Source organism: Salvelinus namaycush, unplaced genomic scaffold (genome assembly GCF_016432855.1).
Source record: "Salvelinus namaycush isolate Seneca unplaced genomic scaffold, SaNama_1.0 Scaffold167, whole genome shotgun sequence".
Lineage (NCBI taxonomy): Eukaryota > Metazoa > Chordata > Actinopteri > Salmoniformes > Salmonidae > Salvelinus > Salvelinus namaycush.
The window spans coordinates 303,276-320,933 of record NW_024058419.1 but is presented as its reverse complement, the minus strand read 5'-3'; the positions used below and the strand labels follow the sequence as shown (position 1 = coordinate 320,933).

Below are 17,658 nucleotides of genomic sequence, written 5' to 3'. Positions count from 1 at the left end.
GGTAGTTTAAGCACAGGGGTCAAAGTAGACATATTGCTGATGCCAAAGCATGGTTATTATGCAAAATAAATGTTGCCATCACCAGTTACTCATGTCAGGTCAAAGACCTCAACTCCAAGTAGGAACCGTCAAAACAATACTGAGGACACAAATATTACAGTTAGCGTTTAATTGAGCCAAAACAAGAAAATGCAGTTACACACACAACCTGGACTAGAGTAACCATGAACTCTTGCATGGACCCCGAGCACCATGTCCCACATCAGATATCCATGTTTGTGGTCAATGGGGGCTGAGATGCAGAAGTCAACAGTTCCTCAATTGCATGGTCAGACTGGCCGGTCGCAGCTTCAGAGGTAGCGTCGTCAGACGGGCCAGTGGCAGCTTCAGAGGTAGCGTCGTCAGACGGGCCAGTGGCAGCTTCAGAGGTAGCGTCGTCAGACGGGCCAGTGGCAGCTTCAGAGGTAGCGTCGTCAGACGGGCCAGTGGCAGCTTCAGAGGTAGCGTCGTCAGACGGGCCAGTGGCAGCTTCAGAGGTAGCGTCGTCAGACGGGCCAGTGGCAGCTTCAGAGGTAGCGTCGTCAGACGGGCCAGTGGCAGCTTCAGAGGTAGCGTCGTCAGACGGGCCAGTGGCAGCTTCAGAGGTAGCGTCGTCAGACGGGCCAGTGGCAGCTTCAGAGGTAGCGTCGTCAGACGGGCCAGTGGCAGCTTCAGAGGTAGCGTCGTCAGACGGGCCAGTGGCAGCTTCAGAGGTAGCGTCGTCAGACGGGCCAGTGGCAGCTTCAGAGGTAGCGTCGTCAGACGGGCCAGTGGCAGCTTCAGAGGTAGCGTCGTCAGACGGGCCAGTGGCAGCTTCAGAGGTAGCGTCGTCAGACGGGCCAGTGGCAGCTTCAGAGGTAGCGTCGTCAGACGGGCCAGTGGCAGCTTCAGAGGTAGCGTCGTCAGACGGGCCAGTGGCAGCTTCAGAGGTAGCGTCGTCAGACGGGCCAGTGGCAGCTTCAGAGGTAGCGTCGTCAGACGGGCCAGTGGCAGCTTCAGAGGTAGCGTCGTCAGACGGGCCAGTGGCAGCTTCAGAGGTAGCGTCGTCAGACGGGCCAGTGGCAGCTTCAGAGGTAGCGTCGTCAGACGGGCCAGTGGCAGCTTCAGAGGTAGCGTCGTCAGACGGGCCAGTGGCAGCTTCAGAGGTAGCGTCGTCAGACGGGCCAGTGGCAGCTTCAGAGGTAGCGTCGTCAGACGGGCCAGTGGCAGCTTCAGAGGTAGCGTCGTCAGACGGGCCAGTGGCAGCTTCAGAGGTAGCGTCGTCAGACGGGCCAGTGGCAGCTTCAGAGGTAGCGTCGTCAGACGGGCCAGTGGCAGCTTCAGAGGTAGCGTCGTCAGACGGGCCAGTGGCAGCTTCAGAGGTAGCGTCGTCAGACGGGCCAGTGGCAGCTTCAGAGGTAGCGTCGTCAGACGGGCCAGTGGCAGCTTCAGAGGTAGCGTCGTCAGACGGGCCAGTGGCAGCTTCAGTAGGTAGCGTCGTCAGACGGGCCAGTGGCAGCTTCAGAGGTAGCGTCGTCAGACGGGCCAGTGGCAGCTTCAGAGGTAGCGTCGTCAGACGGGCCAGTGGCAGCTTCAGAGGTAGCGTCGTCAGACGGGCCAGTGGCAGCTTCAGAGGTAGCGTCGTCAGACGGGCCAGTGGCAGCTTCAGAGGTAGCGTCGTCAGAGGACAGGGCATCATTTGCCGTAGAGCTACCGTGGTTTGGAGAAGCTTGGGATTCTACTTCATTAGTCTCGAAATACTCTAGAGAGAAAACATAAAGGAACAGTTGGGTATTCTACAGCAACACAGCTGTTCTACACGGTCTAGGCCAAATTGCCATTAGAATGTTGAGCAACATGAACCCAACACAGATTTAAAAGTATATGTTTCAGGCCGTACCTTCTCTGTCTTGTTTAGCGTCAGACCCTATGGATCGGAGCAAGGCCAGGGCATGCACAATGGAGACGTCATTTGATGACAGCTCTGAAAAACGTAGGTTAAGGTACACAAGCAAAATGACCAAATCAAAGGGTTTGACAACATTATTTAGACAACTGAGTTACTCTATGGTGTTGAATGAGTGTCAAACACAGCAGCACCATAGACACAGTACAAAGCTAGAAGGGTTGTGGAAAGAAACACTTACCTCCAAGTCTCCTCTGCAGAGAGACTTGCTCTAGCTTCTGGGACTTTCCAACAGGGTAACAAGAAACTGAGGAGAAAGTGTAGACAGAAGTTGAGTTGACAAAATAGCTACATATATTAATAGCAGACGACCAATGCGGAACAAACAGACAGTCAAATTTTAATCTCCAACTGATAAAGTTGAGATTATTTCCCAACCAAATCCCTTCAATCCAAATAAAACATTAGTGAACCAACCTTTCACAACCCCCACAGTCACCACAAAGAGCAGCAATTCTCTCACACCTCCCATGATCATGAAAATAGTCTGTGTTATCAACAGGTAATGTCTTCACATGGCCTGTATGAGGCTTATATAGGCCACTAATGACCTTTTACCTGACAAACATGACTTAACGATCAATTAACATGCTTGATTGAGGTGTTACATTCAGATAGAAATAGACCATGTAGAACGTATGTTGTGCAGGCAATCTTTTCTACTCCATATATTGCATTTATATCTGTAATGTTTAACCCTAATGGTCTCAGCTCAGCAGTAGAAAGAAGTAGGCCTAATTATTTTAGGTGTAATCTTCAAAGATATTAGGGGGAAATAAACACTGTACCCAAATCCACTTTTTACAATGCTCCTGGGAAATGGGTAGGCCTCCACCATATAGTCCTTCACAGTTTTACAGCTGTGTTATATTCCTTTATTTACATAGATCACATACATAAATATATATGTTAGCTGTAGGTAGCTTTGGGATAAAATTCCCATATTGTATTGTTACTAACATAAATCATAATATATCATATTTTCCTCATTTGCTCTGTAGGAGGTTCGTCATATGAAGGACATTCAAGTGGATGTGACCCCTAACCTGCAATAGGGGCTCAGTGGGGTGACAGACATCCTGTAACGGATCTCCAAGCTAGTGTCTGAGGACCTGGAGGAGGCTGTGTCTACAGCTGTGGTTCAGGACAAGCATGGTAACCTACCCTAACCTCACTGTATGAAGGATTTCATTGTTATGGATAGTCATCTCCAATCTGTTCAAATATCACTGTTGTTGATAACACACATTACCAAAATGATTCACACTTGTCTTCCTATTTCCACATAATCTGTCATGGTTCCCCACCTTAACAGGGCATAAAACCAACCTCTCTTTATTGCTCTCTTTATTGCTAATACAACCAAATCCAACAGCGTTCGAGTATCTTAATGCTTTTCTTCTAACCCTGAATGGCAACTTTTTATCCTAGTACACAAGCATGTCATTTTATCCATCCACACCCACTCTACTGCCGCATGTCCACTGCGGCTGAGACTTTCACCCACTCGTTACAGGTATTAGCAGGTAACCAACCCCACCCGGGTCTTACCCCCTAAGACTACGACCGGTCATAATTACAATGGGACTACTGAATAAGCTCAGGCTTTCTAGGTCCGTACCTATAATTGGTTCAGCGTACGACTCTCATCTCCCCAAGATGTCAGAATTAGTGATAACAGGTGTAGGAACTGTGCCTACCTTGTTTCTGTTTCACTGATTCAGAATCTCTAGTTCGACTGCAAATCGTGGTGAACCCTGCTCGCAGTGCCAACTGTTAGGTTCTAATTCTCAGAGTAAAAACTCGACGGACACTATGAAAGCTTAAACCAAGTTTATTCTTCCCAGAGGGTCAAGACAGCTGCATTAGACAAAAAACATATTCACACAAGCACTGATATTTAATCCTTTCTCCTATGCTGAGTCTACTCCTACACCTCTGAACAGCCAATGCATCTCTGTTGCTAGACAGAACCTTTGTGATATCTGTTCTTCCTCACTTCATCTGACCTGACCGCTACCCCAAAGTGCTCACTCCTCCCCAACTCAAGGCTGTCATGTTGATTGGTACCAGACTGTGTCTGGTAGATTTTTCAACCAGAAATTTGCACAGTGTAGCTCTAACTCCAAAAAGTTTTGGGACACTGTAAAGTCCATGGAGAACAAGAGCACCTCCTCCCAGCTGCCCACTGCATTGAGGCTAGGTAACACGGTCACCACCGATAAATCCATGATAATCGAACATTTCAATAAGCATTTCTCTACGGCTGGCCATGTTTTCTTCCTGGCTACCCCAACTCCGGCCAACAGCTCCGCACACCCTGCAGCTACTTGCCCGAGCCTCCCCAGCTTCTCCTTCACCCAAATCCAGGTAGCAGATGTTCTGAAAGAGCTGCAAAAACTGGACCCGTACAAATCAGCTGGGCTAGACAATCTGGACCCTCTCTTTCTAAAATTATCCGCCGCCATTGTTGCAACCCCTATTACCAGTCTGTTCAACCTCTCTTTCGTATCGTCCGAGATCCCTAAAGATTGGAAAGCTGCCGCGGTCATCCCCCTCTTCAAAGGGGGTGACACTCTAGACCCAAACTGTTATAGACCTATATCCATCCTGCCCTGCCTTTCTAAAGTCTTCGAAAGCCAAGTTAATAAACAGATCACTGACCATTTCGAATCCCACCGTACCTTCTCCGCTGTGCAATCCAGTTTCCGAGCTGGTCATGGGTGCACCTCAGCCACGCTCAAGGTACTAAACGATATCATAACCGCCATCGATAAAAGACAGTACTGTGCAGCCGTCTTCATCGACCTGGCCAAGGCTTTCGACTCTGTCAATCACCGTATTCTTATCGGCAGACTCAACAGCCTTGGTTTCTCAAATGACTGTCTCGCCTGGTTCACCAACTACTTCGCAGACAGAGTTCAGTGTGTCAAATTGGAAGGCCTGTTGTCCGGACCTCTGGCAGTCTCTATGGGGGTACCACAGGGTTCAATTCTCAAGCCGACTCTTTTCTCTGTATACATCAATGATGTCGCTCTTGCTGCTGGTGAGTCTCTGATCCACCTCTACGCAGACGACACTATTCTGTATACTTCTGGCCCTTCTTTTGACACTGTGTTAACAACCCTCCAGGCGAGCTTCAATGCCATACAACTCTACTTCCGTGGTCTCCAACTGCTCTTAAATACAAGTAAAACTAAATGCATGCTCTTCAACCGATCGCTGCCTGCACCTGCCCGCCTGTCCAACATCACTACTCTGGACGGCTCTGACTTAGAATATGTGGACAACTACAAATACCTAGGTGTCTGGTTAGACTGTAAACTCTCCTTCCAGACTCACATCAAACATCTCCAATCCAAAGTTAAATCTAGAATTGGCTTCCTATTCCGCAACAAAGCATCCTTCACTCATGCTGCCAAACATACCCTTGTAAAACTGACCATCCTACCAATCCTCGACTTCAGTGATGTCATTTACAAAATAGCCTCCAAAACCCTACTCAATAAATTGGATGCAGTCTATCACAGTGCCATCCGTTTTGTCACCAAAGCCCCATATACTACCCACCACTGCGACCTGTACACTCTCGTTGGCTGGCCCTCGCTTCATACTCGTCGCCAAACCCACTGGCTCCAGGTCATCTACAAGACCCTGCTAGGTAAAGTCCCCCCTTATCTCAGCTCGCTGGTCACCATAGCAGCACCCACCTGTAGCACGCGCTCCAGCAGGTATATCTCTCTGGTCACCCCCAAAACCAATTCTTCCTTTGGCCGCCTCTCCTTCCAGTTCTCTGCTGCCAATGACTGGAACGAACTACAAAAATCTCTGAAACTGGAAACACTTATCTCCCTCACTAGCTTTAAGCACCAGCTGTCAGAGCAGCTCATAGATTACTGCACCTGTACATAGCCCATCTATAATTTAGCCCAAACAACTACCTCTTTACCTACTGTATTTATTTATTTATTTTGCTCCTTTGCACCCCATTATTTCTATCTCTACTTTGCACTTTCTTCCACTGCAAACCAACCATTCCAGTGTTTTTTTTACTTGCTATATTGTATTTACTTCGCCACCATGGCCTTTTTTATATTTTTATTTATTTATATATATATTTTGTTTGCCTTCACCTCCCTTATCTCACCTCACTTGCTCACATTGTATATAGACTTATTTTTCACTGTATTATTGACTGTATGTTTGTTTTACTCCATGTGTAACTATGTGTTGTTGTATGTGTCGAACTGCTTTGCTTTATATTGGCCAGGTCGCAATTGTAAATGAGAACGTGTTCTCAATTTGCCTACCTGGTTAAATAAAGGTGAAATAAAATAAATAAATAAAATATACAATGATACGATGTCTATCTAAGTATATGGTTACGGAGAATAGTCCCATATGAGATGGTTAGGTCACGTCATCCCCTTTCGTGTTGTCGTCGTGGCAACAGGTCGGGAACAGCTCCTGAGTGAAGGCGAGGCATGCAGCCGTGTCTGCCCGTCTCGGTAGTTCGTCAGTTTTCCAGCCTCGTAGTCCAGCAGCATTCTAATGCGGGAGTGTTGACAGTGGCCAGCCACCGCTTCCAGGTGTAACAGTATAACTTTAGTCCGTCCCCTCGCCCCGACCCGGGCGCGAACCAGGGACCCTCTGCACACATCAACAACAGTCACCCACGAAGCATCGTTACCCATCGCTCCACAAAAGCCTCGGCCCTTGAAGAGCAAGGGGAACCACTACTTCAACGTTTCAGAGCAAGTGACGTCACCGACTGAAAGGCTGCTAGCGCGCACCACCGCTACCTAGCTAGCCATTTCACATCGGTTACACAGGCACCCATTGTGCCAGGTGCTCAGCTGGCGCTCATCCAGCGGGAGGCTCTAGGGAAGATCGTTCATTCCCACCATACACCGTTTCCCCTTTTCCTTCCTGGGGATGCCCTCGTACGTTCTCCTGGGAGAGGAGCAGGTGATCGTTGGCCGTGCAAGGGTCAAAGGTCAGGGTGCAGCGGTCTGAGGAGGAGGGCGAAGGGAACATGTGAGAAGACAATTAGGTGTACATAATATCTATGATAGTTTTATGTTAAAGTAAGGAACAACCACATACATTCGCTGAGGTCCTGCTTCCCAGCTAGGTTACATGGAGCAGCTGGACTGGGGATCACAGCCAGGATGGTGCACTTATCCTGGGCTGAACCTACTGAAGTGGGTTGGGGGAGGGGAAGAGAAGAGAAGAGAAGGGAGATTGGTGGAGAGACACAGAGACATATTTTAAAAGATTGGAGGTTACTATCCCTAACAATAAAATCCTTCATACATTGAGGTTAGGTTACCATGCTTGTCCTGCCCCACAGCTGTAGACACAGCCTCCTACAGGTCCTCAGACACTAGCTGGAGATCCCTTACAGGATGTCTGTCACCCCACTGAGCCCCTCCTACAGTTTAGGGGTCACACCCACTTGAATGTCCTTCATATGACGAACCTCCTACAGAGCAAATGAGGAAAATATGATATATTATGACTTATGTTAGTAACAATACAATATGGGAATTTTATCCCAAAGCTACCTACAGCTAACATATATATTTATGTATGTGATCTATGTAAATAAAGGAATATAACACAGCTGTAAAACTGTGAGGACTATATGGTGGAGGCCTACCCATTTCCCAGGAGCATTGTAAAAAGTGGATTTGGGTACAGTGTTTATTTCCCCCTAATATCTTTGAAGATTACACCTAAAATAATTAGGCCTACTTCTTTTTACTGCTGATCTGAGACCATTAGGGTTAAACATTACAGATATAAATGCAATATATGGAGTAGAAAAGATTGCCTGCCCACCAAAGAATCAACATACGTTCTACATGGTCTATTTCTATCTGAATGTAACACCTCAATCAAGCATGTTAATTGATCGTTAAGTCATGTTTGTCAGGTAAAAGGTCATTAGTGGCCTATATAAGCCTCATACAGGCCATGTGAAGACATTACCTGTTGATAACACAGACTATTTTCATGATCATGGGAGGTGTGAGAGAATTGCTGCTCTTTGTGTTGACTGTGGGGGTTGTCAAAGGTTGGTTCACTAATTTGGGTTGAATGGATTTGTTTGGGAAATATGCTTAACTTTATAAGTTGGAGATTCAAATTTGACTTTGTTTCTTCTGCATTGGTCATCTTGTATTCTTCACCACTAATAATATATGTAGCTATTTTGTGTCAACTCAACTTCTGTCAACACTTTCTCAGTTTCTTGTTACCCTGTTGGAAAGTCCCAGAAGCAAGATCAAGTCTCTCTGCAGAGGAGACTTGGAGGTAAGTGTTTCTTTCCACAACCCTTCTAGCTTTGTACTGTGTCTATGGTGCTGCTGTGTTTGACACTCATTCAACACCATAGAGTAACTCAGTTGTCTAAATAATGTTGTCAAACCCTTTGATTTGGTCATTTTGCTTGTGTACCTTAACCTACGTTTTTCAGAGCTGTCATCAAATGACGTCTCCATTGTGCATGCCCTGGCCTTGCTCCGATCCATAGGGTCTGACGCTAAACAAGACAGAGAAGGTACGGCCTGAAACATATACTTTTAAATCTGTGTTGGGTTCATGTTGCTCAACATTCTAATGGCAATTTGGCCTAGACCGTGTAGAACAGCTGTGTTGCTGTAGAATACCCAACTGTTCCTTTTTGTTTTCTCTCTAGAGTATTTTGAGACTAATGAAGTAGAATCCCAAGCTTCTCCAAACCATGGTAGCTCTCCGGCAAATGATGCCCTGTCCTCTGACGACGCTACCTCAAGCTGCCACTGGCCCGTCTGACGACGCTACCTCTGAAGCTGCCACTGGCCCGTCTGACGACGCTACCTCTGAAGCTGCCACTGGCCCGTCTGACGACGCTACCTCTGAAGCTGCCACTGGCCCGTCTGACGACGCTACCTCTGAAGCTGCCACTGGCCCGTCTGACGACGCTACCTCTGAAGCTGCCACTGGCCCGTCTGACGACGCTACCTCTGAAGCTGCCACTGGCCCGTCTGTCGACGCTACCTCTGAAGCTGCCACTGGCCCGTCTGTCGACGCTACCTCTGAAGCTGCCACTGGCCCGTCTGTCGACGCTACCTCTGAAGCTGCCACTGGCCCGTCTGACGACGCTACCTCTGAAGCTGCCACTGGCCCGTCTGACGACGCTACCTCTGAAGCTGCCACTGGCCTGTCTGACGACGCTACCTCTGAAGCTGCCACTGGCCCGTCTGACGACGCTACCTCGGCAGCTGCGACCGGCCAGTCTGACCATGCCATTGAGGAACTGTTCACTTCTGCATCTGAGCCCCCGTTGACCACAATCATGGATATCTGATATGGGACATGGTGCTCGGAGTCCATGCAAGAGTTCATGGGTATTCTAGTCCAGGTTGTGTGTGTGTAACTGCATTATCATGTTTTGGCTCAATTAAACGCTAACTGTAATACTTGTGTCCTCAGTATTGTTTTGAAGGTTCCTACTTGGAGTTGAGGTCTATGACCTGACATGAGTAACTGTGGTGATGGCAACATTTACATTTCCAATCAGCAAACGCAAACACTCCGAATGACCGTTGGTAGCTAGAGGAAGATAAACAAAGAGGATATAGGAACGTGATGATTGACATTCAATAGCTAGAGCAGGTTAAATGGCGAAGATATAAGAATGTGATATGATTGACCGTTGGTAGCTAGAGGAGGATAAACGGAGAGGATATGAGCAGAATGCTGGATGACTATAACCTTCACATGAACAGACATATTTGTAGAACAATGGTGTTGGTAGATGACATCCTCATGATAACACAGCAGATAATAAATAATTTTGGGCCTGAGGCCATCGACGCCTGTCACCTGCTAGCTGTGTACCTGGCTCTGGATAGAAGTCTCCCCTGTGCCCTGATCTAGGATCAGCTTACCCTCCCTAGATCATCAATCATTAGTGGAGAACATGACAAAAAATGACCTTAGATCAGTGTCTAGTGGGCATTTTCACTATACCATGTAACATCCCTAGAGTGGATATTGTTGTCCTAGCAACATGACCAAACAAATGGTTATCTTGGTCAGGAAAACATTTTAATTACAGAATCTCTATGTGATATCCTATGTGTACCTGCAGCGTGGATGTGGGTCCTCTTCATGGACCCCCTCAGAAGTCTTTAACCAGGATGGAGGCTCCCTGGTTGATGAGGACGTCAACACACTCCACAAGACATTTTAAGGCAGACAGGTCCAGAGGGTGCGCCCCTGGCTGTCCCTCACGTCTAGATCCAGCAGAGACTGAACCAGGACCTCCATAGCATGGTGGTGGCCGTGGTATGCCTGAATAGAAACACAAACACAGTCTCAAGCAAAGTCCAGTGGTACACCTGAATAGATACACTCTTAATATAATCAATGTTCTATAGGAGACCAGTGGTACGCCTGAACATAATTTTTTTTCACCTTTATTTAACAAGTTCTCATTTGCAACTGCGACCTGGCCAAGATAAAGCATAGCAATTTGACACATACAACAACACAGAGTTACACATGGAATAAACAAAACATACAGTCAATAATACAGTAGAAAAAAAGAAAACAAAAAGTCTATATACAGTGAGTGCAAATTAGGTAAGATAAGGGAGTTAAGGAAATAGGCCATGGTGGCGAAGTAATTACAATATAGCAATTAAACACTGGAATGGTAGATGTGCAGAAGATGAATGTGCAAGTAGAGATACTGGGGTGCAAAGGAGCAAGATAAATAAATAAATACAGTATGGGAATGAGGTAGATAGATGGGCTGTTTACAGATGGGCTATGTACAGGTGCAGTGATCTGTGAGCTGCTCTGACAGCTGGTGCTTAAAGCTAGTGAGGGAGATATGAGTCTCCAGCTTCAGTGATTTTTGCAGTTCGTTCCAGTCATTGGCAGCAGAGAACTGGAAGGAAAGGCGACCAAAGTAGGAATTGGCTTTGCGGGTGACCAGTGAGATATACCTGCGCATGCTACGAGTGGGTGCTGCTATGGTGACCAGTGAACTGAGATAAGGCGGGGCTTTACCTAGCAGAGACTTGTAGATAACCTGTAGCCAGTGGGTTTGGCGACGAGTATGAAGCGAGGGCCAACCAACGAGAGCATACAGGTCGCAGTGGTGGGTAGTGTATGGGGCTTTATTGACAAAACGGATGGCACTGTGATAGACTGCATCCAATTTGTTGAGTAGAGTGTTGGAGGCTATTTTATAGATGACATCGCCGAAGTCGAGGATTGGTAGGATAGTCAGTTTTACAAGGGTACGTTTGGCAGCATGAGTAAAGGATGCTTTGTTGCGATATAGGAAGCCGATTCTAGATTTAATTTTGGATTGGAGATGCTTAATGTGAGTCTGGATGGAGAGTTTACAGTCTAACCAGACACCTAGGTATTTGTAGTTGTCCACGTATTCTAAGTCAGAGCCGTCCAGAGTAGTGATGCTGGACGGGCGGGCAGGTGCGGGCAGTGATCGATTGAATAGCATGCATTTAGTTTTACTTTCATTTAAGAGCAGTTGGGGGCCACGGAAGGAGAGTTGTATGGCATTGAAGCTCGTCTTGAGGTTAGTTAACACAATGTCCAAAGAGGAGCCAGAAGTATACAGAATGTTGTCGTCTGCGTAGAGGTGTATCAGAGAATCACCAGCAGCAAGAGCGACATCATTGATGTATACAGAGAAGAGAGTCGGCTCGAGAACTGAACCCTGTGGCACCCCCATAGAGACTGCCAGAGGTCCGGACAACAGGCCCTCCGATTTGACACACTGAACTCTATCAGAGAAGTAGTTGGTAAACCAGGCGAGGCAATCATTTGAGAAACCAAGGCTGTCGAGTCTGCCAATAAGAATGTGGTGATTGACAGAGTTGAAAGCCTTGGCTAGGTCGATGAATACGGCTGCACAGTAATGTCTCTTATCGATGGCGGTTATGATGTCGTGGCTGAGGTGCACTGAGGTGCACCCATGACCAGCTCTGAAACTAGATTGCATAGCGGAGAAGGTACGGTGGGATTCGAAATGGTCGGTAATCTGTTTGTTAACTTGGCTTTCAAAGACCTTAGAAAGACAGGGTAGGATAGATATAGGTCTGTAGCAGTTTGGGACTAGAGTGTCACCCCCTTTGAAGAGGGGGATGACCGCGGCAGCTTTCCAATCTTTGGGAATCTCAGACGATACGAAAGAGAGGTTGAACAGGCTAGTAATAGGGGTTGCAACAATTTCGGCACATAATTTTAGAAAGAGAGGATCCAGATTGTCTAGCCCGGCTGATTTGTAGGGGTCCAGATTTTGCAGCTCTTTCAGAACATCAGCTATCTGGATTTGGGTGAAGGAGAAATGGTGGGGGCTTTGGTGGGTTGCTGTGGAGGGTGCCGGGCAGTTGACCGGGGTAGGGGTAGCCAGGTGGAAAGCAAGGCCAGCCGTAGAGAAATGCTTATTGAAATTCTCAATTATAGTGGATTTATCGGTGGTAACAGTGTTTCCTAGCCTCAGAGCAGTGGGCAGCTGGGAGGAGGTGCTCTTATTCTCCATGGACTTTACAGTGTCCCAGAACTTTTGTCAGGTTTTTTTTGTCAGGGTTTTTGGTGGTTTTCCTAAGCCAGGATTCAGACACGGCTAAGACATCCGGGTTGGCAGAGTGTGCTAAAGTAGTGAGTAAAACAAACTTAGGGAGTAGGCTTCTAATGTTAACATGCATGAAACCAAGGCTTATACGGTTACAGAAGTCAACAAATGAGAGCACCTGGGGAGTGGGAGTGGAACTAGGCACTGCAGGACCTGGATTAACCTCTACATCACCAGAGGAACAGAGGAGACGTAGGATAAGGGTACGGCTAAAGGCTATACGAACTGGTCGTCTAGCACGTTCAGAACAGAGAGTAAAAGGAGCAGGTTTCTGGGCACGATAGCATAGATTCAAGGCATAGTGTACAGACAAAGGTAAGGTAGGATGTGAGTACATTGGAGGTAAACCTAGGCATTGAGTAATGATGAGAGAGATATAGTCTCTAGAGACGTTTAAACCAGGTGATGCCATCGCATATGTGGGAGGTGGAACAACATGGTTGGTTAAGGCATATTGAGCAGGGCTAGAGGCTCTACAGGGAAATAAGACAGTAATCACTAACCAGGACAGTAATGGATGAGGCATATTGATATTAGAAAGAGGCATGCGTAGCCAAGTGAACATATGGGTCCAGTGAGTGGTTGTCCTGGCTGGGGACACGGCGATTCAGACAGTTAGCAGGCCGGTGCTAACAAGCAAGCAGATAGTAGGTCGGGGCCAACAAGCTAGCAGTTAGCAGACCGGGGCTAGCAAGCTAGCAGTTAGCAGACCGGGGCTAGCAAGCTAGCAGTTAGCAGACCGGGGCTAGCAAGCTAGCAGTTAGCAGACCGGGGCTAGCAAGCTAGTAGTTAGCAGACCGCGGCTAGCAAGTTAGCAGAAGGGCCTTTGGGGGACGTCTGTTTTTGCCTCTTCGTGCGGTGACGTCGATAGACCAGTCGTGGAGTAGCAGGGTTCCAAGTAGCTCTAGGCAGCTAGCAGGCCGCGGTTAGCAGAATGGGCCTTCAGCGGACGTCACGCCTGAGGGGCCTGAGGGGCCTTTTGACCTAAAGTAGACCAGTGTCTTTCAATCGGGAGCCCATTTTTGCTCCCGCCCAGCATCAACATCGGAGGTCCCTGCCAAGCGTGGGATTGAGAAACAAACACTCTACTTCTCCTCTGAGGTTGATTAACTCAAATGGCAAAATAAGGAAATCATCCTCATCATCACTGTGTAGAATATGCATGTATTTTACACTAATCAGGAATAGATAGGAATTTGGTGTGTGAGTCTGTCTGGACAGTCAACTTCCTGTGGAAAATCAACACCATGCCTGCATCCCAGATAGCACCCTATTCCCTATGTAGTGAACTACTTTTGATCAGGGCCTATAAGGATCTGGTCAAAAGTAGTGTATTAAATAGGGAATAGGGTGCCATTTGTAATATGGAGACCACTACAGGAGCAGGTAGGCTTTACTCACAGCGAGGTGTAGAGGGCTGATGGGAGCTCTGACATCAAAGTCGTTTAGCATGTCTGTCCCTGAGGTTTCAATTAGTTGAGGAAAGACCAGGATGGCCAGTTCAGACTTGTAACATATTTACTTGGAAGGTTAGTCTAGTAGCATGTGAAACATGGTAAATCTCAGTGACCAGCCCCTGCAGACATACTGGGGTGTTGCATCCATACCTTAAACAAGCAAGTGTGAGAAAGTTACCAACTGGCACTTACATCTAAAGGTGTTTCACTTGCAATCTGGAAAAAGAACATCAAGAGTGACAATGCGTCCACGACAAACATGCAGCCACACCTTAAAACCTACTGTTGGGTTCTGAGAATATGAAATATACTAATTCATGTCACTGAGGGAGAGAGCTTAATGTATAACGTTTACATTATGTCAGGATATGTTATTGTTAGCCATCAGGCATCCTATGGGTGGGATCCTCTGGGATGAGAAGAGACACAGTCTGGTACCAATCACCATGACAGCCTTGAGTTGGGGAGGAGTGAGCACTTTGGGGTAGCGGTCAGGTCAGATGAAGTGAGGAAGAACAGATATCACAAAGGTTCTGTCTAGCAACAGAGATGCATTGGCTGTTTAGAGGTGTAGGAGGAGACTCAACATAGGAGAAAGGATTAAATATCAGTGCTTGTGTGAATATGTTTTTTGTCTAATGCAGCTGTCTTGACCCTCTGGGAAGAATAAACTTGGTTTAACTTCTACTTCATCACAATCCCGGATCCGGGAGCACCCCCATCAGTAAAAAAGCTGACTAGCATAGCCTAGCATAGCATCACAAGTAAATACTAGCATCTAAATATCATTAAATCACAAGTCCAAGACACCAGATGAAAGATACACATCTTGTGAATCCAGCCATCATTTCTGATTTTTAAAATGTTTTACAGGGAAGACACAATATGTATTTCTATTAGCTAACCACGATAGCAAAAGACACAACTTTTTTTTCCCACCATTTTTTTCCTGCATAGGTAGCTATCACAATTTCGACCAAATAAAGATATAAATAGTCACTAACCAAGAAACAACTTCATCAGATGACAGTCTGATAACATATTTATTGTATAGCATATGTTTTGTTAGAAAAATGTGCATATTTCAGGTATAAATCATAGTTTTACATTGCAGCCACCATCACAACTCTCACCAAAGCAACTAGAATAACTACAGAGACCAACGTGAATTACCTAAATACTCATCATAAAACATTTATGAAAAATACACAGCGTACAGCAAATGAAAGACAAAGATCTTGTGAATCCAGCCAATATTTCAGATTTTTTAAGTGTTTTACAGCGAAAACACAATATAGCATTATATTAGCTTACTACAATAGCCAACCACACAACAGCATTGATTCAAGCCAACAATAGCGATAACGAATAAACCAGCAAAAGATATTAATTTTTTCACTAACCTTCTCAAACGTCTTCAGATGACAGTCCTATAACATCATATTACACAATACATATAGAGTTTGTTCGAAAATGTGCATATTTAGCGGCACAAATCGTGGTTATACAATATGAATAGTAGCCAAAATGCAAACAAAATGCCGGGAGAAATCTTGGGAGAGGCACCTAATCTAATCAGTAACTAATCATAAACTTGACTAAAAAATACAGGTTGGACAGCAAATGAAAGATACATTAGTTCTTAATGCAACCGCTGTGTTAGATTTTTTAAATTAACGTTACTACGACATACAGCGTGCGTTAAAGCGAGACCGCACCGAAATTAATGGCGGAATAGTAGATTTACATTTTTCAACAGAACAACGAATTAACATCATAAATACTTCTTAGTTTTTGATGAGCTCCCATCAGAATCTTGGGCAAGTTGTCCTTTGTCCAGAGGAATCGTTGCTCGGTTGTAGATTGTCGTCTTCAACTTTGGAATTAGCAGCAAACATTAGCCATGTGGCGAAGACGTGCCCAACTCACCATAATGCAGCACAAATAAAATACCGAAAATCGCAATATACTGATATAAACTGATATAACTCGGTTTAAAATAACTACATTATGATGTTTTTAACACCTATATCGAATAAAATCAGAGCCGGATATATCTAAGGCCTATAACGGCAGCTTTCCAGAACGCAATCCTGAGGTCTGTCTTGCGTCATGGCAAATGTTGAAAAGGCTGGACCCCCGGTTCCATGCCCATTTATATAGCCTCAGATCTGCCTAGCAACTCCATTCCAATTCTCATTGCTTGCTGACATCCAGGGGAAGGCGTATGCAGTGCATGTCGACCAATAGAATACATGCAAATGAATAAACCGACCCTGGAACAGATTGCCTGATTTCAGATTTCTCACTTGCTGACAGGAAGATTGCTCCAACTCGAGTTCTATTTTACTCAAAAATATAATTCAAACGGTTTTAGAAACTAGAGAGTGTTTTCTATCCAATAGTAATAATAATATGCATATTGTACGAGCAAGAATTGAGTACGAGGCAGTTTAATTTGGGAACGAATGTTTTACAAAGTGAAAACAGCACCCCCTATTGAGAAGCTTTCATAGTGTCCGTCGAGTTTTTACTCTGAGAATTAGAACCTAACAGTTGGCACTGCAAGCAGGGTTCACCACGATTTGCAGTCGAACTAGAGATTCTGAATCAGTGAAACAGAAACAAGGTAGGCACAGTTCCTACACCTGTTATCACTAATTCTGACATCTTGGGGAGATGAGAGTCGTAGGCTGAACCAATTATAGGGTACGGACCTAGAAAGCCTGAGCTTATTCAGTAGTCTCATTGTATTACGACCAGTCATAGCTTTGCGGTATTTGGTAAGTCCCGGAAGGTAAACCCGAACAGGTTGATACCTGTAGAGGGTAACTCCTAAGGGGTAAATCCCAAGTAGGTTGGTTCCTGCTAGTACTATAAGAATAGGGTGAGTCCCAGAAGGTAAGCCCGAGCAGGCGGGCACCTAGGGGGTAAGACCCGGGTGGGGTTGGTTACCTGCTATACCTGTAACGAGAGGGTGCAAGTCTCAGCCGCAGTGGACATGCGGCAGTAGAGTGGGTGTGGATGGATAAAGTGACATGCTTGTGTACTAGGATAAAAAGTTGCCATTCAGGGTTAGAAGAAAAGCAATAAGATACTCGAAAGCTGTTGGATTTGGGTGTATTAGCAGTAGCAATAAAGAGAGGTTGGTTTTATGCCCTGTTGGGGTGGGGAACCATGACAGATTATGTGGAAATAGGAAGACAAGTGTGAATAATTTTGGTAATGTGTGTTATCAACAACAGTGATATTTGAACAGATTGGAGATGACTATCCATAACAATGAAATCCTTCATACAGTGAGGTTAGGGTAGGTTACCATGCTTGTCCTGAACCACAGCTGTAGACACAGCCTCCTCCAGGTCCTCAGACACTAGCTTGGAGATCCGTTACAGGATGTCTGTCACCCCACTGAGCCCCTATTGCAGGTTAGGGGTCACATCCACTTGAATGTCCTTCATATGACGAACCTCCTACAGAGCAAATGAGGAAAATATGATATATTATGATTTATGTTAGTAACAATACAATACGGGAATTTTATCCCAAAGCTACCT

At 46.0% G+C, this 17,658-nt stretch overlaps 2 pseudogenes; one reads left to right on the top strand and one right to left on the bottom strand.

Moving 5' to 3' along the window:
- Window positions 1-262: 262 nt before the first annotated feature.
- LOC120037285 lies at window positions 263-2,462 on the bottom strand (annotated as a pseudogene).
- A 5,540-nt stretch (window positions 2,463-8,002) lies between these two features.
- Window positions 8,003-17,658, top strand: part of LOC120037284 — a 56,911-nt pseudogene continuing 47,255 nt past the window's right edge.